This window comes from Sylvia atricapilla, chromosome Z (assembly GCF_009819655.1).
Source record: "Sylvia atricapilla isolate bSylAtr1 chromosome Z, bSylAtr1.pri, whole genome shotgun sequence".
NCBI classification, from domain to species: Eukaryota; Metazoa; Chordata; class Aves; order Passeriformes; family Sylviidae; genus Sylvia; species Sylvia atricapilla.
In genome coordinates, this window is record NC_089174.1 from 66756156 (window position 1) to 66779747 (window position 23592).

Here is a 23592-nt window from a genome sequence, read left to right on the forward strand (position 1 = left end):
ATGGGCTCTGGTGTGGCAGAACTAGGTCTTTATGAAAATCTGTGGTTTTCTGTCCAGACAGTAATCTAATGACCCTTGGTTATTATATTTGCTGAACTGAAAACAAATGTTGTCTACTGTCTCACCAGTTGTCCAACTTACTAATTTGTCTGTCTTGTAGGAGGACTATGAAAATGATGTTAGAGAAGACATAGAAAACAGCACCTTAAATTTAAAAGGCCCAGAGTCAGTTATTCCAAGGTTAGTGGAAAGGTCATATTTTGTCGTGGTCGGCGGGAGAAATGCCACAATCGATACAACTGATCAGCAAGACTCAGTTTATTTAGAAGAGTTTACACAATTTATAGCATACTTAATTAAGCTCATGCATAGTACTAAAGGAAGCTCACTACTGGTTACAGGATGAAAAATTAACTACCTCCCACCTCTGCATTCCTATGGCTCCTGTTACACATTTTGATATTGTCCAGAAGCTACACTCAAGGACACGGTGCCTCTGCCTATATAGATAACGGCTGATTAGCATCTTGCTGCTATCCAGCTGCAGCGTGTTTATGTGACCTCTCTCAGCTAGCCATTCCTCTACAGTCACAAATAAACAGTTAAATGAAAAGATGAATTTTCTCTTACTTACAGGAATTTAAGTGTTAACACGTTCCTACTGCTGTCCCTAAAGTGGATATTAAGGAGCAGCGCTGAGCAGAAAATATTTCTGATTGCTTTGTTTTCTGCCCTGTATCATTGCAAGCTATTTTTTCTGTAAAACATACAAGGCTATAATTCCAATTGCAGAATATACAAGTAAACACCAAACATAAAGATTCTCCCTCTTTCCCTGGTAGCATGTCTGGATCTTGATCAATCACCCTAATGACACAGATGATACAGATAAACTCTCTTTAAAGATATTTGTCACAAATACCCTGTGAATAGTCACAAGAAAGAGGTCAGGAATCTACTTAAAAAAAGAAAGCAGAGCTAGATGTAAGCACAAGATCAGACACCATTTCTTCTGAGCAGTTCAGTGCGTGGCTGCTGACTCCTCCTGCTGCGCCGCTGCAACGCCTGACCTCCTGTCCACCACAAATGCTGCTCTGCATGCCAGCACTGCATGGGACAGGCTGCACGCAGGCTCAGTCAGCATGAGGATATGGCTTGGGGGAGAGGGTGCATTCCCTCGCTTTTCATGCTATTTTTTGGCATTCTGTCTAAGCAGGTAAATTGCTGATGGCTGTTTTTTCTGTTTTGTGATTTTATCAGCACACAGATTTCCACACTTAAGACACAACATAAGACCGCAGACCATTCTCTGCTTTCAGTGCACTAAAGAAACCTGAAGAAAACCCATTTCTTTCAGTGGTATTGCTTGAACTTTACATTTAATGCACTTCTGCAGCCCATACAGCTTTGTGAAGGCTCTCACCCCTGTCAAAGCAAAGAGTAAGAAAATAATGTAATACATAAGTTTAAGCTCTCCTCTTTCCATAAATAACAATATAAACATCTCTATACAATCAACATTTAAAAGATATGTTTGCATTTAACATATTTTGTATTATTCCAGTTAGGATGCCTGTTTAAACCAAAAGAATATCGCAGTGATCATGGAAACCAGCTATCTTGACCCTTACACCAAAAAAAGTGATAAATTCTAACACTGTATGAAAAACATTTAGGAAAATGAAGAAAGAAAAATTCTGACTTTGCAACCTGGTATAATATTGGCTGTAGCCTAATAAAGCAAGCTGGGAGTTGGACAATTTGATAAATTAGTTAGGAATTAATTACAGTTAATTAGAAATGCTTAACAAGAGATTAAAATTAAAATTCTTACAAGTTTCAACACAAGCAAGGGAATTAGGAGAAGCTATCAAACATATTAGTGATTGCCCCACTAAACAGGCCACGGCAGATGGAGAAGCTGGAGAAAAAGCAAAATGGCCGGAGATTCTGCACAGAGCAGTGCTGTCAGCTCTCCCTCCTGTGGTGCACATGTCCGCAGTGCTCCCTGAATGCAGGGCATTCCAGAACACACTTGCCAGGGCTGTAAGAAATTAGTCTTTTATCTGTGACAAAATACTCTCTTGGCACAACATGAACTAGCTGTGTGATGAACCGATGCCTTGCTGTGCTCATACCTGCTCTAGCTCAGCTCTGCTGACAGCAGGTACCAGTAGTGAGTGCAGAGATCCACTGAGATCCACCTGCAGAACAGAGGCATGTAAAACTCACTTTAGGCTATCACTACACAGTAGTCATGCACAGAACAGCAACTGAGTGACTATTCATCCATCATCTGGCATGTAAATGACTAATTAGCATCTCCTCAATAATATTCTGCAGAGAAGACTTAGTTTATTACAACCAGATAGTACACTTGGCTCTCAGTGCTTAAACTCACTTGAACCTAACAATTTTCTTCTGTGTAATTTGCTAGCTATGACATTTCTAAAGATCACCATCTCTGCTACACAAATCACTTCTGCAGGCAAAGGATCAGCCACATGTCCTAGGATAGGTACTTCTGCTCTGAAGTAATTTATTTTATAGAGCTGTTAGGTTAAAACCTCTCTGAAAGATTCCCTAAAGCCAGAACAGATTGTCTTTGGAGTTCATTTCTTCAGTAGTTAGTGTTGTCTTGCATGTCACGAAACACTGGGCCATTTTATGCCGGCAGTGCTGTTGTCCTTTTCATCCAAGGCTCCAGCAATTTTCCTATCTCCAGAATGGCTATGGTACCGCATCATAACACTGCTGGCTTCCAGCTAATCAGCAAAAAGAAAGTGAGGGCTTTATGAAGCCATTATTCAGGTTATTCCTGAATTATCTCTGATCCTGACTTTTTAAAAGTCACTGTAAAATAGCTGCAGATAACATGGTTGCTATCAGACTTCAGCAGATAACTTTGAACAGCTAAAACCATGTAACTGAGCCTCTGTAAAGTTTTAGGGACATAATAATGACCTAGCCACAATGATAGGCAACAAACACCTAGTTATCTCAACTGCAGCAGTTAACAGAAGTTTACAGAGAACAAATAAAAAAAATTCTTTCATGCTTACAGTATCTTTAATTGGATTCCCAGGTTTAAGGTAGAGAACAAGAAATCCAGGGAAAAGAAATGGAAATGCTAGAGATTAACTAATTTTAGAATCAACCACATGCTGTTTGCTTGCAGCTGGTGAAAGACCTTTGTATTACTCTCAGCTAGCAGGTAATACCAATCTGCATTATTAATCAGAATATTGTTCACTCTTCCAGAAGTGTTTGCTTTAAAGGCTTTCTTGCACATTTAGACTTCAATGTCTTTCTATGCACTTCTTCACACTGTCTGCTCATCTCAGCGCATCTGAAACAGTGAAGTGGTTTGTAACAATGGTAACCACCATGTTACTGCTCTGTAAAATGAAACACTTTACTTAGAAAGTTTTAAATGGAAATGGAGAAGAAGGGATCCTTCACCCTTCACAACTATTCTGCAACAGGCATTTCCAGGTGGTCACTGCTACAAAACAGTTACTTTTAATCAGGGATTCACCGCAAATTTTCTGATATTATTTTAGCAATGAAGGATTTCCTGTATGATTAGATGAAGACAAATGGGGTGCCATTTGTTACAGACATACAGTTCTCATTAAACTCAATAAGGGCTGTATACAGACGTGACTGGAATTCCAGATTTTGACTTCTACTTGCTAAAACATGCTTTCAGCTACAACCAAGCATTTAAAAAGGAAGCCACAGCAAAGTGACTTCCTTTTTAAAATATAACTGGAAAGAGGTCCTAAATTAATTTTATAGAAATATTCTTCTGGTTATATTCTGTACTGCAGAAAGCCTGTCTGTGTGAGGTACCAAAGTGTTCTCCACTTGAGTAGAGAAATCCAATCCCATGTAACTGGAAGTGATGGCAATAATCCTGCCCACACAGTGTCTTCTCCTGGCTTTGCCCCCACACCCACGGCATGCTGCTGTCTCCAAGAGTGGCTGCATTTCTGCAGCAGGGAAGGCGCATGCCACTGTAAGAGGTGCTGAGTGAGTTCTCTGGGTACTTAACTACAAAGAAACAAGTGGAGTTTAGCACAGCATCCAGCAATTTGATGGCTTTCTGGCAGATAGCAAGAGAACATAATTTGGATGATGCAAAGCCAGTCCAAGTCACATGAAGGCATTTCCATCTGACAATGGACCCAGGTCTGTATTTTGGTTCCAAGCACAAACTCTTCATCTCATTTGAGAACATGAAGTGTCATGTTTCATGCCTTGGCTACCCCTCCTCCAAGAACAAGCTGGTGGTTGCAAATGCCTGTTCCTCTCTGTCCTGCTTCACCTCTGCCAGCTGCTGAGTCACAGTGAGGGAACATCCCTTCACTCCCTTTGCTGGCTAAGAAGGATCACTGGCTGACTCAGGTTTGCAGAGACCTACTGAGGTCACCTATTCCAATTTCCCCTGCTCAACAAAGGACACCTAGAGCTGCATGCCCAACACCATGATGAGATGGCTTTTGAATATCCTCAGGCATGGAGACTCCACCTGCGTGGGAAATCTGTGACCATGCTCCCCCAGAGAAGAGCATGTTTCTGTTGCCTGTATTAACCTTCCAGGCAAGCAAGTGGTTGCTCGGCTGCCCTAAAATGTGGAGATCCTCCTTAAAGAGGTCAGCAGTGAAAATTCCTGCAACAGTGCTGAGTACAGGAACCCTAGCTTACACTAGGTCTGAGGTATTCAAATCCCGTAAGTATAGGTTCTTCCTTCTTTCTAGTAAGAAGAAATTGAACCAGCTAGGGAAAACAGCTAATTAAACATTTCCCTGCAGGTCATAACCATAGCAAGAAATTCTTAATTAACAAGTTAAAACTCATTTACAAAAAGCTTATTAACATTTTTAGGCCTGGTATACTCAGCTTGCCAACCAGAAAATAGCCAAAACCTCACATGGGAGTCACCAGATTTTCCTTCTGTATTTGTCTCAGTTCATATAGAGGAAGTTTCAGAACAAAGCATCTAACCTGCTGAAGATATATTTACCTAAGGGTTTTTTTCTTTTTAAATAATTAAAAGAGCTTTTAAAGCTCTTTTAAAAGCTTTAAAAGCTGTCGTTTATAATTAGTTTTGGAAACTATGAACAAGTTATTAACTGTCTAAGACAACAATTTGAAGGTTTTTACTCATTTAAGGATCAGTGGCTTTATCACCAAAATGAAGGACCAACTGGATTAAAAAAATGGACTTGTCAATTTTTCAATTCATTTGAGATTAACTCAGGTGCCTTAATGTTATAAAGCACTGATGAAGTACAATGCAGCTTTTTACCTTGGTGTCTTCTGGTTTAAATTACAGATTTTATGAGCTGTTTCTTATGTAAGCCAACGCAAAAAGAAATAGCAGGCCAGAACTTAGTCCCAAACAGAGAGATGACCGCATCTACTGGAAAAGCAAACTTTTCACGTGAAAGCAATGAAGTCCCTAGCTCCTTTGCTTCCACATGTGAGGTAATGCAGTGCTGCCCTCCATCTGCAGAGGCATCTGGAGCTCTGCCCACCAGCAAGCACTGTGAGAACAGATGTTCTGGATACTTGTGTGAGAGTGGAGAAAAGAATTGTGGACAGTAAAAATTAACAACACCAACTCTGCTTTACTCCGCTGAATTTGGAACGGTCTGAATAGCAGCTATCAGCTACTGAAAAAGACAGATCCAAAAATGGTCAGGGAAAAATGGAAATTCTCTCTTGTTCACAGCCCAAACAACATGGCTTCAAGGATGCACTGCTCCTTCTGTCCAGGAATAAAACCAACTAGAAGATCCAACTCAGATGTCTTATTTTCAGTAGATACTGACTAAACGGAGCTCCAGCATACGTAAGAGCAAGATCAGTTCTGCAGGAACCATGATATATTTTAATTCCTGCACGATCCATGGCAGACAATGAAATGTCTCTCCCCTACTCTTTAGCTCTAGCTCTGAGATATTGGATGCACAAGTATATTTTATGAGCTTTATATGAACTCCAAAACTCCTTTGCTATTCCACCACTCCCTCATTCTCCCACACAGAAAACCTGTGCCTGAGTCATCTTGTGCCTTTTTTTTTCAAGGTCAGACAGGTGTGCATTATTGGAGAAAGGGAAGAAGTAGACTTCAGAGAATGAACATGCTCTGCTGGCCTCAAGCACTGCACTTCCTCTCCTCTCCACTTCCCACCATTCTCAGTCTGCTCAAAAAATGTCGCTTCATTGTGGCTATGCACAGTCAGTAAGAAGGACCCCAGGAGGATGAAGGCTTACAGATTACGATGAATTACATTTCTTAGTTCCATCTGACCAGAATGAGATGAGCTTCCCCTGCACTGCAGTGTTACGGAAGGAAGCTCTGAAATTAAAGACAATGGGATAAAAGCCACATCCACCAAGACCCTTCCTTCCCAGTTTGAATGAAACAAGTAATTAATGGTTACACAATCATCACCAGAACTGCAGGCCAGTGACAGAAATAGGAGAGGTGCCCTGGGCTGTGCAGAGAGAACAGCTTGTCTCCACAGGGATAAACAAAGCACAGTGAACGGCCTTCCCTGAGGTGGCCGAGCCAACAAAAGCTCAGTGTTGGGCTCAATCTGTAAGAGTTGTGTGGTGGAATGACCCCTTTTAGTCCACAGTATCACCCTCTCTGCTGACTGTTGGCATCTGCCCCGCCCCTGACTTGGCTGCTGCTTTCAGAGTCTCTTCACAGTCGAAATGTTTAGGACTTCCTTGTCATCTACCATAAGAGAACATGTTTGCACCAAGTCCCCAGGGTGTGAAATACGCTGAGATCACTACCCAGCCCTGCTGGGAGAAGCAGATGGCTTGCACTGAATCTGGCTGGTAGGCTGCTAGTCACACCCATCCCTGTCCATGTCAGCCGAGGGGCCTGAGGAGGGACTGCTCAAAAAGCCAGGCTGCCACAGCACCACTCTCCCGTGGAAATACACACACAAGCAAGGACAGGTGACACATCTGTGTGCATGGGCACAGTCATTGTAACAGAACATCAGAGCTGTAGAGGTGAATGAATTTTTATTTTGATTTAGATTTTGAAATTAATTCATACAAGGAAAAGAAGGAACCATGTTAATAAGAATGGAGCACAGCAGGATCTGAGTGGCTGTATTCTGATATGATGTGGTGGTAGCTGACTTATTTAAAGGGCCTGAAGCACTAGTGCAGATTTCTCCAATACTGTTTTTCTCCTAAACACATCTTCCATTCCATCCAAGTCTGTGTGAGAGAGGGAAGAGCCAGGGTTATTGTAACTGAGCAATTTAATCTGTTGCTTAGATTTTTTTTTAGTTCACCTTCCACCTGAAAGAAATCACAACCTATAATTAAAAAAAGAAACAAACAACCCCCAAGAAGACATACTAAAAGAACCTCGACAACCATTATACAGAGGAACATTGGGCTACTGGGGACAATAGGAGATGCATCAGAGAGCCGGGGACAAAGAAACTGAAGCACAGGGTGGAAGGGATAAGCTTGCAGCCTCAAAAACAAGATGAAAGTTAACAATACATGATGCTTTCACAGCCTTTCTGAACCATTTAATACCATTCTGACTCCAAGTGCTGCACTACCCCACTGCTGTGGTCAAAGCTCACTCTTTGTTAACACGCTCTGCGCCTTGCCAGTTGTTATCTGGTAGTTGTTTGATGACACCAATACACAGCCCAGTTTTTTCTCTAAAGATCAACCTCTTCTGATTTCCTCCTAAAATGTAGCAGGCTGTTGCCTGACTAGGAAAACTAAAGGAACTTGGTTACATAAAGATTTGTTTACCTGCCCTTCAACAGCCCACGTAGAACACCACTGTTGGGAAGGAGAAGGCACTGCTCAGACCTCGAGTGCATGCTCCAGTTTGCAAGCAGCTGCCATGCAAACTCCAGCCTGCCTGAGTTCTGCTCATCCTTCCCACAGTGGGACACTCGTTTGGGTCTTTTCTACTCTAACACTGTGTTTTTTAGTAAACCCTGAAATATGGCATCCTAATTATCTTTCGAAAAAAGCTCTAAAACTGGCTTGTATCAGACAACAAAAACATATGTCAAGGGACAGATACACTGTCACGTAAGCCTCCTGTCCCTCTGCAACCAAACTGCTGGAGGGAGGATCTGCACTTCAGTCATTATCTCATGACACACTTCCATGATTCCACATGCTTCTGAAAATATGCTGTCATTTTCCCGCATGCCACAGAAGTGCTTCAAAGTAGTACTTAGCCCACAGCTAAGCGGAGCAAGTCAATGGCATTCTGGGCATTCACCTACATTTCCATCAAGATAAGGGAAGAGTGTAAGAGCATTTACCTCTAGAAATTTGGATAATACTGAACAACGGAAATATCACGGGCTTTTGTGCACATGCTTCAAAAATTGGAAGATATTAGTGAGAGGTTTCCTGGGGCCAGCTTTTCTCTTTCCTTCCCTACCATGCATACATAAAGACACAGCCTCAGCACTGAAGTCCTCTTCTACTCCCCCAAAGCTATTAAAATGCAGGTTTTTAATTTCTAATTAGACTCATTAGATACAGATGTGCTGCTTTCAAGCCCTATCATGCATTTACAAGGGTGAGCTGACCAGTCCTCCACAGAAATTAAAGCAATACTCTTCATTTGGAAATCGGTTCTACATCTGGAAATCAGAAATATTATTACAGAATGCACAAATCTTAATGGCCTAGATCAAACAAACTCCACTTAAGTCCTCTAGGAACATTTTCCTGGTGAGCAGTGTGCAATGTGACCCTGTGGCAGAATCCCACATCCAGAACTGAACTGTTGAACACTTTTAAAGACTCACAGCCATATTGCGGCAAACAGGAAATTGGCAGTGTCAAAGACTGTGTGATTTGACCCGCACAACTTCAACTACAAATGATGCTACATAAAACAGGATTATGACTATCCAGGCTTATAAAAAGAGCATCTTCCCACCACAGCAGGTGAGAGCTAAACCAGTCAGAAAACTGGAAGAACACCAAGAGCATGAGTCAGGACCATTCTCTGCTTGAAGTTTTGGGAAGCTAAACTCACTCTTTGTAGATTGGAATTCCAGCTCTTTATGCCAAATTCTCTCCCTTATTTGCTCTGTACTACCCAAAGTTTTTAATTCTTACAGAGAAAACCCAGGAAGACTTCACTTCCTCAGATCAACCAGCCTTTGAATTATGAATGTGTTACTGGTAAAAATTTGCTCACTCCAGAAGGAGCAGAGAGGCTCCTTGGAAAAACATGCCTGCCCTATGCACAATTGTGTCCCTTTCCCCTCGGCTTCAACACAGGGCACTGTACTGTGTCTATGATGATTCATAGAAGGATTTTTAGGCCTCAGATTCCCTCATAATCCAGCCTATCCTACCAGCACTGCAGTAAACCAGGACTGAATAACCATATGGCTCAAGATCAGAATCAAAGCTACTGAATGAAGACACTACAATACAACGTAGACACTACTACAAGACAATGATTGTTGGTCCATGGACAGATAATTCTAGAAAGAAAGTTTAATCTCCTTTTTGTAATGATTCCCAAGAACCGACATTATTTTATGGTGAGAGAAAAAATAGCCATGTTGGAACAGCTGAGTCTTTGGCCGAGAGGTTTAGCAAGTAGGGCAAACACATATTTAATAATGAGAACAACAGAAACTCAATCAAGGGAACATGCTAAAATAGAATGCTACATAAAGTTTTACAGAACAATAGACTCAAGACTAAGCTGTACTGTATTAATCAGAAAACCATGAAGGCACAAGGCTTCACCAGGGTAGAATTCCGTGTTATACAGAAATGGCAAGGGAAAATGCATCTCTGCTCCCTCTAGTATATTCTTTGCAGCACTGGTTTTCATTGCTTTGAATTGCAAGGTAAAGATAGAAGGATGAGTTTAAGTTATTTATACCCCTATTAACATCAGTGACTTAAAAATAAAATCAGCAAGCATGGAACATAAATTTAAGTAATTAACTTTCCATTTATGCATTAGTTTTTACTCTGATGACTGGTCTTTCTTCATTTTTCAGACAAGGTTAACTTTCACTTTGCCACTAAATCTAGGCTTATAGCTACTATTTTTGCTACTGGCATCAGTCTGCAAAGAAAAGTAATCATCCAATGTTATGTTTATCCAGACTCTGGTGTCACAATAACATGAATTTGATATCCTGCCTCCCCCAATTCCTATGCTCCTACTGAAACTATGGAATAGAAATTGGAGGTATAGTGCACAAATACAGCTTTTAAAAAGCAATGAGAAGCCTTAAAAAACCACAAGCCTTAAAAATCCTGCACATTTAAGATTATAAACTCATTTTGAAGCAATATGTTACAAAATTGATCAAATTTCTGACCATAAATCAACAAGATCTCAGAACAAACAGGTCTCTGCCTCTCTGTCTCTTTTACAGGTTGATCTAAAAGAAAAAAATGTTTTCTTCCCTTTTTTTGTCAATTTCCCAATTGTGAAATTATTAATAAACTGAAAATCTTTCTCATGTCCCTGAAGTGAATTACCAAAAAAGCTGGGGTTTTGAATGTCAAACCCAGGCACTAGATATTCAGCTAGTGACTTGTCCAGTTTGCTAGTTGGACCATGAAGTGTGGATGTCCACAGTTCTCTGAATGTTTTCTTTACACAGTAGAAATTTTCTTTCACACAGGTTGAAATACTTGTCTCAAATCTTTAAAATAGCTGATCACATGTTTAAAATTGAATTCAATTATGTTAGCTAGTGAACTGCCTGGCAAGTCCCATGTGATTATCTGACAGACATCACTGGGTACAGACTGCAGCAATGAGCAACAGTATCATAATCCAAATTCAAGCACCTCTCTCTATCTCTTTCTTCTTAAAAAGTGTGTGTAGTAACCACCACATTCCCTAACCTCGTAGTAGTATTCCCAGAAACCTTCTCTGCACTTTGATATCAAAGTGTTTCTCTGTTCAACTGTCACGCAAGAACTCTAGAAGTGGCTGCTTTAAAGAAAAAGAAAATTTGGAAATGGTCAAGAGAACAGGTTAACAACTGATCAGACACCTTTGAAGCCTCTCTCTGTTTCCAGGGAGCAGAAGTGTGTGTTGCTCAAACTGGTACAGGACACTGATATATACACTTAACCAGATCCTGCTCTTCTCCACAAGCAAAAGCAACGTTGTTTATTCAAAGAAGAGGTAAAAATAATTTGCAGTCTTGAGTGTTTGCATGGAAAACAACACTTTCTGCTTTTGAATTCTGTTCTGCTGACAACCAGGTGTTTAGAAATGCACTGCAGAACAAGCATCAGAAAACCAGAGTCTTTAATACTTTAACTGATTAAACGACTGATTTACCTCCCCACGAATTTGTTGACAAGAATTTCTCGAAGTGTCATCTAAAATACAGTGGCCAAGAAAGCTGGAAGTTGCTCAAATTTGAAGGCATTTTTTAATGGTGCAATTGCTTTTGATTTTTAATATGTTGATTTCTATCCCTGTGCCGTGAAGGGGCCAGCCTGGGCTGCACAACCCAGCTTCCAGCGACAGGAAAATCAGAGGGGTCTAGCAGAACGTAGAGTCCTCTCTCTCTGAAAATTATGAAAAGGGTGATAAATTTGTGTTGAATTGTTTAGAAAATGAAGTTTGTGCTGAGAGGACCACCCAAAGGGTTGGATTTAATATTCCCTAAAATGCTTACTCCATTTCACCAGATTTTAGAGGAAGATTTGTGTCTACCAAGGTTTCAGAAGTTTTGACTGTGGAAAAGATTTGACTTTTATGGGCTGTGGCTTTTTATCAGAAGCCTTGTTAGACATCAATGGCCTCTGGCACTTCTTTATCAGTGCTACTGCTGCCTAATTACAGCCTCATTGCTGTTTCCCATCCCACTGAACACCCAACACGCTTGTGGCTCCCTCTTCTGTGTCTGCTGGATGGGTTGCTGATTTGCAGTTCTCCAGGGTCTGTTTCCCTCTACTGTGCTCCACAAGTAGCCTGTGTCCCATCTCAGGCAGTCCCATGACCTGTGTACTGGTACTTGCTGCCACCCTGTCACACAGAAACACCCTCACAAGCCCCTGCTGGGACACTGCAATCTTTCCTTAGCTGCTTCACCTCCAGTCTCTATCAGACACACACAAAGCCTGGTGGCTCTCAGAGCAAGGACAGAAGCCTTTAATTGCACACAAGCACACCTGGATTTATCCTAGTATTTAAAGTAAGATCTGACCCCATGGCAACCTAAAGTAATGTGGGGAACAGCAGTAGAAGGGCTGGCAGCAAGAAGGCAACTTAAGACAGGCCTCTTTGGTGATACCTTTGAAAGCAAACTAGCTGATGTGCAGAACCATCATGTAAAGTACTGGCAGCTTAATACTAATCTCAACCAAACTTAGTCCCAGGGCAGGAAAACCTCAGCTCTCTCTTGAGCACAGTTGCATGGATGTCCAGGAATAAAAAGACTGCATCATGGAGTTGAGCCTTACAGATTGGCCAGGAAATGACACTACATGTCATTTTGGCTGTCCTTTGGGCTACTTATCCTGAGAAACAAAAACCTGCACTGCAGCTCTAATAGTAGTAAGTAAGTAAGTAGTAAGTAGTAACTGTAGTAAGGCATATCCATACTACCGTGAATTGGCACCAACCTTTTAGACACCTTTTTTTCATACAACATGCTGACACAGCAACGGTCCAGCAAAGACTTGTATTTTAGCTCACATATTTACTGTATTTGATATTACTGTCCTGAAACAAGTACTGATTAGAAAAAAAGTCCTGTGAATCCAGTCATCCACAATCATCCATCAAAATCTTAAATCACTAGTTGCCCTCCGATTGACTAACTTATTTTATAGACACAGATAATACATATAGGTAATTTAAAACTCTAATCTGATGGCTTTCATGGGGGCATTGCTGAGCTCTTCCATTGCTTTCAGTTTTCTTCAGAGCCCAACACACCATGGCTGCATAGGAGTCATAGAGGACACCAAAACCATCTGAAAAAAGTTTACTGAGTCAAATTATTTCAATAAAAAGCAGGATAAATACCAGAAGCCAATCCACATAGCTTGCTCGTTTTCCCTACAGCTGCAGGATGCAAAAAATCCTCCTCCCAAAACACTTTCCAGATAGTTTTTAGAGAGGAAACACTGCAGCATAGCTGGCAATCCTAATCTGCAAAAACTCTACAGATTGCCCCCTGTAATCACTACCTTGAACAAATAAGAAATATGCACAACTCTATACAATATTCAGTAGCACTTAGGATTTGCTTGGAAATCTAATTACAGTTTAGTTCAGCAAGTAACTGTAAACGGACATCACATTTTCTCCCCTATTTCTTAAGTAAAGCCACTTGCACCGAAGTTTCCATGCTGCAACCCCTATAGTTACTTACAAAATGCATCCTTTTGGACAAATAAAACTGCAATCAAATAAGTGAATATCAAATAGTCTCTCTCCTGGTTCTTTTCCCACAAGTAACCCGTCCAGAAGCAGCTGAAATTTGTTTGTAAATGAAGACACAAGTCCAAGAGGCAATACAACCTCTTCACAACTAGCACGCAACTCTTGCACAGTTTCGAGGCAAATCTCTTTCTTTCAAGTGGTTAAAACATTTTCAGTGCTCTGAAGGGCATGGTACTATCTGAGTTAGTGCAGTGAAACTGAAAGACAAGTCCACTCAGCTTTAAACAAGTTACCTGAGGGTTATTTTCATCAAAAAAGCACAAAGCTCACCAAAAGTTAAATGATCCAACTTTTGGGGTGTTGATTGCAGTCCTGGAGTACTTCATGCTGGCATGTCTGGACAAAGATGCTCAGTTTAACACTAATTCAGACATCTCTGCATTATGCCGGTGTCTTGTTGTGGTTACAGGATGGATGCACTCTCAGATATTTCTGGAAGTGGAGAATGGCACCATATCCTCATTCACTTTCTCATATGGTTGTAACAGGCCCCACCAAAAACCAGCAGATCACATCATACTCTCTACTGGACAGGAGGTTCCTTCCAGGAAAGAGACTTAAGAAATCCACTAAAATAAAATTATTCATAGCTCATTATGAAAGAAATAGTTCCATCCCACTTAGCTAAAGAACATCAACAAATCATTCAGTTTTAAGAGAGAAATTGCTATAGAAATAATTTTTGTTTCTGGTAAAGAAATATTTATATACTTCTTGCTTATATAAAAGTTAAAGAATTTCAGAACTGTATGTCCTGTGTCAAGGCAGTTTGTAACAACATCCTGTCTGCAGGAACAAGAGGACTTCAGTGTTCAGGAAGAACAGGAGTATGTGGACCTCACACATACAAAAGGCTCTTTCAAAAGGTGGGCCCATGTTGGCTGCTGCCCACCACGCCTCGAGCAAGAACCACCACAGGCTAGAAAGACAAAAATCAATGCTGTATGATTACATTAGAGATCATCTCTGTATACAAGCATCTAGCTCTCAAGAGCTGTAAGTCTGCCTACACTGTTTCATTGTTGGGATAGAATTAATTTTTCTTTGAGTTGCTGTCATTGGTGAATTTCCACTCCTAGGAGAGTCATGAGCTGCTGAGCTCCAGTGGCAAGTTCACATGAACAGTTTATTCATTAAGTCTTATTTTGCCCTCATCTGCGTTGGTTTCTTAGGATATGGCCAATACCTCCACAGGGAGACCTGCCAGAACCTCAGAGACACTGTTGAAATGTAAACCTCAAATCCGTGTTTCACCCTTAAAAACAGAAGATGGTAATTTTGTTTCCAGTGTGTTTGTCCCTGACACACCAGAAAGCAAAGGAAAGACAGACTTACACAGAAAACTTCTTCCACAACGGAAAGACATTTAAAAAATAATCAGTTGAGAACAGACATCTAAATCCCTGATCTTGTTAGCACTGCTTCAGTGTCCTCAAAGGGCTGTCAGAACGATCTTCATCTATGAGAAGAAACCTTGTTAGTACCAGAATGACAATGGAAATATGAAATATAAATCTAATATTTAGTGAGTTTACAACATGTTGGTTGCCCATAGCAACAAAAGGGCAGTATTGCCAGGCACTGCTTAAATGAGACTGCAGTTTTAATCAATACCAACCAAGTGCACATCCAACCAGATGTTTATTCTTGACACAGAGCTGACATTTATGTACAATTGTCGGGTTCAAAAGCTATTTTTCTAACATCCACACCTGGGAATATTTGAAGATACAGTGGTACAGCACCACAAAATTACCCTGTTCTTAATCAATGCTGCATATAGAAAGTTTAGACCTTACAAAGAACAATCTAGAGGAGCATGACACTCTTTCCTGGAAGTCTGGGCAAAAAGTCTCTTGTCTTGACCAGAAAAATTTTACTCATTTTGGCTTATCAGTATGTTTCTGTGACTCTTAGACATGTTCCACACATTTTGGGACAGAACTGAACCCTTTCAGCACCAGTTGTCCAGGTTCACCCCTTTTTCAATAGCTCTTTAGTAGAGACAGGTTCACAGAACGAACTGACTCAAAAAATTTGGAGAAGAAGGATTTTTGCATTGATTTTATAACTCATCCCTTCAGCAGATCATAGCAGATGGAGCTTCGGCATAATTTTTAGTTTGAACAGGGAACCACAGAATATTCTGAGTTGGGAAGAACCTACAGGGATCAGCAAGTCCAACTCTTAACGGTTACCTGTGTGTCTCTGCTATGCCAAAACAGCAGAACAACAGCTTGCAGGAAGGCTTTGCCTTGCATGCCCTGAAGTACTCCAGCATACCCAAACTCGTCAGAGGCCTGCAGGTAGCAAAGGAACCACGACACAGGCCTCCCTCCATCCACTGGATAATTAGCCAGATGGCAAGCCTGCAACAAAGCCACTATGAGGCAGTCCACAGTTCCTGTCCACTGAACCTTGTAATGCAACTTAATTTTTCCAATCTAAATACCAAGCCCTGAAAGCTGCTGTATCTCTTGCCATGTTTTCTAGATAACATTAGGTATCCAGAAGGGAGCTGTCTGCATTAAAAACAGGATGTGTCACATGAAGCCATTGGCACATTCTGTAGAAGTCAGAAAAAATATTTTTAAGAAAGCACTCTAAACAACACTGGCTGTTGTTCTTGCTACTTCTGTAATTCAAGGGGCATTCAGAACAGTAAAGGCTGCCCTGTGGCCGAGTTCTAGTGAGAAAAGTCCAAGCTCAGCACCATAAACACTGCTAAATCCTTGTCCAGGCAATCAGATGGAGATAAGGACTTCAAAGAGCAACTCCTCTGGCAAACAGAATGAATCCTTCCCAGTTGCTTCACCAGCAGCTTTGAACTACAGGTTTGTTTTCAAAAGCTTTAGCTCAAGAGTCCCACAACATGCAGAATAATTCAGCTGACACTGGGGCTGTTTGGTGCCCTGTTCTGTGATGTTTCTTGGCATGTATCATCACAAAGTCACCTCTGACTGTAACCATACAATTTGCTGTGGAACAAGTGACAGAAGCACACAGCATCAAGGGCAAGGTAGCTACGTTTACATATTTGTGTAAACTGAGCTTAAACACATACTGAGGATGTTACAAACCAGCCACTGCAGTGTACATGTACAAACTGGTTTTCGTTAAACTGAAATGTCTGTGCACTGTTAATGTCAGCCAATGCACTGTGAAACCCTTTCTGTTTCACCAGAGCAATGTTATGCAATATTATTTTTAGATGCTGTCACTGACACTTAGAGCTCTAATATTTCATCCACTGCAAGTACTGCTGGAAGGGAAACATTTAGTAGCCAACAAAAGCTTATTGCAGTACCAAAGCTAGCACCTGAGGAAAAACCAGAGCAATGACCAGCATCTCAAGTAGGACTTGGTACATCCTTCTTACCAGAAGTTGTTATTGCAATAACTCAAAGCAACATAAAAGAGTAATTGTCTGTGTACTGGCAGTTGTAAGAATCTCAATCCATCCTATCAACCTGATAATAATACTAAGGCAGATTTCAAGGAAAGATGTTGCTCTTCTCACAAACCAGCAGCTGAGGTTTGGAACAAAATAAAAAGGTAAAGGTTTCTCATTTATTTTTTATTTCTTGACTTCAGAGGCATGAGGGACAGAAAACCAGTAAGAAAAGTTGAAAGATAAACATCTATTCAACATCAAAACATCCATACCACAGAGGAAAGGCAGGAGTTACTCAGAGAAACATAAAACAATATCAAGGTTAGAAGAGTTGGTTACCCATGTTTTTTAGCCCTTCGCAGAGCACAGCTTAGTGATGCAAGACAGGACAGAGACCAAACTCAATAACAAGTAAAATGCCTTCTATCTCCTTACTCAAAGGTATGTGGCCCTTTGAAATTACTTGGGGTTTTGGTTGTTTGGTTTGGGTTTTTCAAGGTATACAAAGAGACTGATACAGATCTTCCCGTGTACTGGCAGACGAGCAGGTTTATCAGCAGCTCACTAGCTTTGTGAAACTGAAAATCATGCAACATTTCAGTCAGGTCTGAAGACAGACCTGCACCTGTGGCAGAGTAAAGCAATACCAAGATATCCACTGACCTAGAGATAACAGCTCCTTAAGAGTTGTTAAGATGTTTTTCTCTGTCTTCCCCTCCATTACTGATGCTGAGACTTCAGGCACCAATTCTTTCGTCATCCCAGAAGATACCTCTGTTCTCCATTTAGAACTTTTTGATGTGCATTCATTGCTTAGTATAACCTTCTGCCCTAAACAAGGTTTTTGCTCTTTTTTGATACACATCCAGTTGAGTTTCAGAGCAGGAACTCTACTCAGGAAACATTAATTAGGCTGAAATAGCTAGACATAGCTGGTGGTTTTCCAGGTGATCTGCCAAACAGAAGGAGGGCTACATTTACAGAGCCAGTTACTTCACTCCAGCAAGCAGTAAAAGAATTTCTAAATAAACTTCAGTGGTTTGTAAGTCCTCTCCCCATTCTAAGTTAGAGGAATCACCAAGATATATGTAAATATTAACAGGTAGAAATTGGGCATACTCAGGAACTGCTAAACCATAGAGTCATCATAGAATGATGTCATCCGCTGGGTTGGAAGGGACCTCAAAGATCATCTTGTTCCAACCTTCTTCCCTGGGCAGGGAAACCTTCCACTAGACCAGGCTGCTCAGAGACCCATCCAACCTGGCCTTGAACACTTCAAGGGTTGGGACATTCACAATTTCTCTGGACAATCTGTTTTAGTACCTCACCACCTGACAGCAAAGGATTTCTTCCTAATATCTAATCTAAACCTACTCTCTTTGAGTTTGAAGCCATTCATCCTTGTCCTGTCACCACATGCCCCTGTAAGAAGCTCCTCTCCATCATCTTTGAAGGCTCCCTTTAGGTACTGGAAAGCTGAATTAGGTCACCTCAAAGCCTTCTCTTTTCCAGGCTGAACAATCCCAATTCTCTTTGCCTGTCCTTGTAGAGGAAGTGCAACAACTCCTCTTTTTAAGCTTTTATAACTCCAGGGTGGTTTCTTTTTTAAAAAAACAAAGTTTCTGCAAGACAAAAGCAAGTAGTTTTAAAATAACTTCAGAAGACATCCATCTAGTTCTTCCACCCTTTAAGAAGTGTCTAACTTGAACTGTTGACACCATTTAGGAGGGGTCCTATCCATACATAATTTCTACCCCATCAAGGCCATGTCTGTTAAATGCCTCTTGCGCTCTGAAGGAGATTGTACATTCCATCACCACTCAAGTGACCACAGCACAGTCCCATCCTTCCTGAAAACTAACTAAGCAGCTCTGGTTTAGTGCTGTGTGTGCTCACCATCCAAGCACTGCCTGCACCATCTGATGCACAGTGAGACTTGAGTTCAGGAATGTTTCCTTACAACAGTCTTTGGCTTTAAAGCATTAACTGGAGGTCATGCTGAAAAATACAGCAAAATTTACTTGGAAACTCAGGGAAGAACAACAATTGCTTTTGAAAAATTTGACCCAGCAACACTAGGTCAACTGACAGACTGGTCAAAAATGGCAACTGACAGAACTAATGGAGGATGGATTGAGTAAAGGATGGTATTTCCATATGCATAACAGTATTTTGAAGTTGATTCTGGTGCAGTGACATCCCAAGGATATTCACTATGCACTGCAATACAGGATGGGCGGCACTACAATGTACCAGGGAAGCAGCCCTGTCTTTGAAGAACAGGCAGAGATGCATCTAAAAACTGCATTTAGATTTAGATTTAGACACATTGTATTTGTTAATCCAAAACAAAGGAAAAAAAAAAAGAAAAAAGAAAAAAAAAGAAAAAAAAAAAAAAAAAAAAAAAGGGAGGGAAAAAAAAAAAAAAAAAGGAAGCTGAATGAGGACTATGGAAATTACCAAGATACTCATTTGGAAGTGACCACCATTAAATTTCATATGATTTACCAGTTAAGCTGAATGTGTTGTTTTTATTATCACTGGCAATCAGCAGAATTAAATTCCATGCCCTAATAATGCCCCAGGAAGAGTGCTTCTATTTTTGCATAATAGAAAGGATGAACTGACTTCAGCCTTGAAAAATTAAAGGATTTGTCATGTTTATCAATTAACACAGCCTGAAGTACAACTTCAGAGTACTAAGAGAAAGTTCTTCAGCCCCGCTAAACCAAAAGAATAAGTTTGCAATATCGAGTGGATAAAAACTCAGCAAGGGTCTAATACACTTCAGAATATCAAGCCTGGAGCGGTATTTAGCGGAACTGTTTCATCCACACCTCCTGGCTCTCTGTGTGTCAGCATGAACAGGTTATCACCGTTGCAACTGACTGCTGGCAATTCCCTGTGATGTTAATGATGATCTGAATTTATGCAAAGTATCTCAGTTGGTGCTTCCACAACATCTACCAACTGAGGATACCAAGGCAGGATACCTAAGGTAAAAGCACCTAACTTTCTCCCAGTTAATTAATATAGCAAGCCAGACTTCACTGGCCATTTCAAAATCTTTCAAAACACAAAATGACTAGCCTAGAAAAAAAAGAGTTAACAAAAATGCATCATGACCCTGTTCTGAGGTCCTACATAACTATTGAAAAAACTTTATGACATATTCCTATAATTTGATGAATCTTTCACAAAAGACAAATCAGAAACCAGAAATAAAATGCTTGATCCTCAAAGCAATTAGGATTTGCAAAAAGCTGTCAGGACCTTGTGCAATCAAGTAAATCTGCAAAGACAGAATAACGTCACAGCTTTTTTTACAGAATTATCCATGGTCATTTAGAATCACAGGGGCTGTCAAATATCCATGGCTTAATAAGATGGAGGAAATTAAGTGAGCCAGCACCAAACACACTCCCTTCACGCCAGTAAAAGCACCTTGTGCCTCTGCAGCCAGGTCCTAGGACATTAGCCACTAAGCTTCGCGAAAACCAGCGCTACTATGCACATCGTACTAAGTATTGGTTCAAGGGTTAATCATTTGGATAAGCAAGGGGAAACTTTGGGACTATTGGAATCAGTACCATGAAATACTGGTTTTCAGATCATAGTTGAAGAGAGAGATGGCACATACGCTCTCCATCTCACATGCAGGCTCAACAATCAGGGTCTCAGTCACTGAAGAGTTTAAGTGTGCGCCAAATTCACCCATTTGTTAAATTGACCACAACTTACAGTCATGAACCAAGCAGAAAGCACCACTCCTCTAGACATCACTACAGAAGCACCTCTAATCTTTTAACTGCTACCAGTTAACCTTGTGGGACAAGCTCTTCTTACTGGGTTGGGCTCCATGTGAAGATATTTTCTCCCAAAATTCAGGGATTAATCTTTGAGAACTCAGTGTTGTAAATATAGAATCTCAGAGCTATTAAAAACTCATATCTGACATTTCCCACTGCAGCACAGGGGAACTTCTTTTCTGCAGAAAGCATGAATTATAAATTCCATGTAGCTACATAATCCAAATAAAATATTCTCCCATAACCAGATAATCTCTTCATAATAATTCTTACATGCACAGCATGGATCATCCCAGTTATTTTCACAATCACTTTGCCCTAATTTTTGCAAGAAGTACAAGAAATTATTTTCACAGAACTGCTTTTATTATATGCTTTCTAAGGTACATCCACCAAAGGGTTTGGCTCTGCTGGAAATTAAGAAAACAAGGGGCAGTGTGACATTTTATTTTATCAGAGCAACAGAGGAATGGCTAATGTTTTGCAGCATTCTAGACTGTATCTTCAGGTTTTGCATTAGCCTCCTGAAGTGGCAAATCCTGCCACTTAAGTATCAGTACAGATCTGTCACAATATATTTCCAAGAAGAGCTGGACTTGGAATATCCATTTCGCCCTAATCGAAGGAATCGTAACTGGAAGCCAATCTGACTTTTGACACACACATTAGCAAAAATGGAATCAGAGAAAAGCAGTTTCTCCTTGGCTTATCAACTGCCAAGAACTCAACGCGAAGGGCAGCTTTTACACGCTCTAGTGGGCTAGGTGACCTCCATCCTCAGAGCCCGTGAACATGCTGTTCCTGTTACTATTCTCAGAACTGCAATTCCCTTTTTTCCCCCTTATATAAAGGGAAATTAAGATTAGAGATCTAGACAGAACCACAGGCTCAAAAGAGATTGGCAGGGGCAGAGAAGAATAGTTAAGTCTTTCCCTGGACAACAACACAATTTTCCTGCAAGATGCTTTGAAGTTTTTGAATTCTAAGCTTAGAAAAGAAAGGTTTTTCTGCTGTTTCCATATCACATGGATCCTTTGAAAGTCCTATAACACACTTCCATTTGTACCCTATCCACATACCCCCCAGCCTTTTTCAAGGGAGATCATGTTGGCTTTCTCTTGTTCCACATTTATTCCAGAGACAGATGCTGTGAGAAACAAGGTTCAGGTATGGTGTATTGCCTTGTACTTTCAAAATAAGTCTGCATTTGCTACCGCTAGGGCTCAATGCCACAACTAACAAGACACCAGCTAGGGCTCAATGCCACAACTAACAAGACACCAGACAATTTTAATGATGCAGGCTGTACTTATGCTAATCCATTTCGCCTCTGGAACAAAGATGTCCCACAGAACCACTAGTAGAAGTGTTGCTGCAGAGGGGAGGCTGTGCAGCCATAGCTGTACTTATGTGGGAGCACTGCACATTTCGCTGCATACCTCAGGCCCTTGTTCCAAACTAGTGAAATCTGGAAGGTTGAACCTTCACTAGTTCTGTTCCATCAGCATGATCGTCCCTTTCCATGCATTGACTGACAAAGCAGTGACTGCAAAATTTGTATGTGGTGTTCAGCTGGAGAGTCTGCTCTGGCCATCACAGACAGTGTAGTTTTCATTTGCATCACATGCGTGTTGTTGGAAAAAAGTCATGCTTTCATACAAACAAGTATATTGTTTTTAGACACATCAGTCACAAGATCCTGCCAGACAAATGTTTTGCAATGCTATCTCAAGTTAGGAACATTCCTATTCATTTTTTAATTTCAATTAACAACATGTAACCCATGTGATGCACACTTCCTTCCCTCCTCTCCTATTTCTCAGGTGAGTCTGCTCAAACAGCTCCTTGGAAGTTCAGGTTCCGGAAACTTCAGAAATTTTATAATTTGTCTTTTATTACACATCAAGCTACTTGCAATAATTGACAATGAAACAAGTTTGATATTACAAATTAGGCCCTACAATTGAGTCACGACCAATGAGGATAAAACCCATGAGTATTAAATTATAAGTACTTTCCTCTACTATGTTAAACATTACAGGTAAAAGCCTTTTTAATCAGAGATTTCTAACCAAGGATCCCCAGGTGCTTTCCTGTAGTTCAGCCCTTAACCTGTACTGGTATATATTCCTCACTAGGTGCAGGGCTCTACGCTTACCTTTGTTGAACTTCATCACTTCATTTGAATGCCCTTACCTTCTCTTCTCTAACAAATATTAGACCTTCATGCTTCAATAACCTCCAAGAATTTGCTTTCCTAGAACTAGCTAGCTCAAAACATGGGAAGTCCCATCTGCTTCCCTTGTCCTATCATTACTTCTGCTGTAAGGCTTGTACATCAGCCAAAGAGCAAAATGGGAACAGTTCATTGTCTGGGAACATGACTTAAGCGATACTAATGAAAGAGCTTAGACAAGTGTAAATTAATCTCTTCTGAATTTACAAATGTGCGTCTAACCAACAGGTCCTATTTCAACACTGCCGTACACTGCCAATGTGCCCTTCTGCAGGAACTGCAGTACTTCCTCACTTTAAGGTAAACAGCAACAGTTTCTTAAGCCGGAGAACACTACCACAGAGGTGAGCACAGAAACACAAAAAATGTCAAATTACCTTAGTTAACTATTGTCCTGGTTTGGAGTAAATTAGGGAAGAACCTCCAAAAGGAGTCCCCTAAACCAAACCTCCACCACCCCTTCCGCCCCCCAGCCCTGGGTTCGGGAAGGAAAATACCTCGGAGGAAAGTGGAAAAACCGGTTTATTGACAAAAATACACTCCCCAACACCGAATAGTGGGAAAGGACGGGTTACTGTGTCGATGGGGAGGGTGCTGACGCGTCTCTGTCTGGCCCGGGTCTTCTCCAACTTGTCAGGTCAGGTCAGGTCCGGAGCCGGTTCAAACCTTG

At 40.9% G+C, this 23592-nt stretch overlaps 1 protein-coding gene and 1 long non-coding RNA gene across 5 annotated transcripts in view; both read right to left on the reverse strand.

The window, feature by feature from the left end:
- The window catches only part of FAM219A (family with sequence similarity 219 member A), a 97483-nt gene that overhangs the window by 64028 nt on the left and 9863 nt on the right, over positions 1-23592 (reverse strand). Inside the window, exon 2 of one of the 4 annotated variants that reach the window (XR_010745784.1) lies at positions 7035-7338. The exons of the other annotated variants lie outside the window; for them this stretch is intronic. The gene's annotated coding sequence lies outside the window, so the exon portion shown is untranslated. Of the gene's footprint in view, positions 1-7034; positions 7339-23592 lie in introns of those variants that run through there. 4 annotated transcript variants of the gene reach the window in all.
- Positions 7035-14085, reverse strand: LOC136373997 (uncharacterized). The gene is made up of 2 exons (XR_010745785.1): positions 13751-14085; positions 7035-7254 (listed from the first exon to the last, which is right to left on the reverse strand). It is a non-coding gene; the product is annotated as an uncharacterized lncRNA (long non-coding RNA).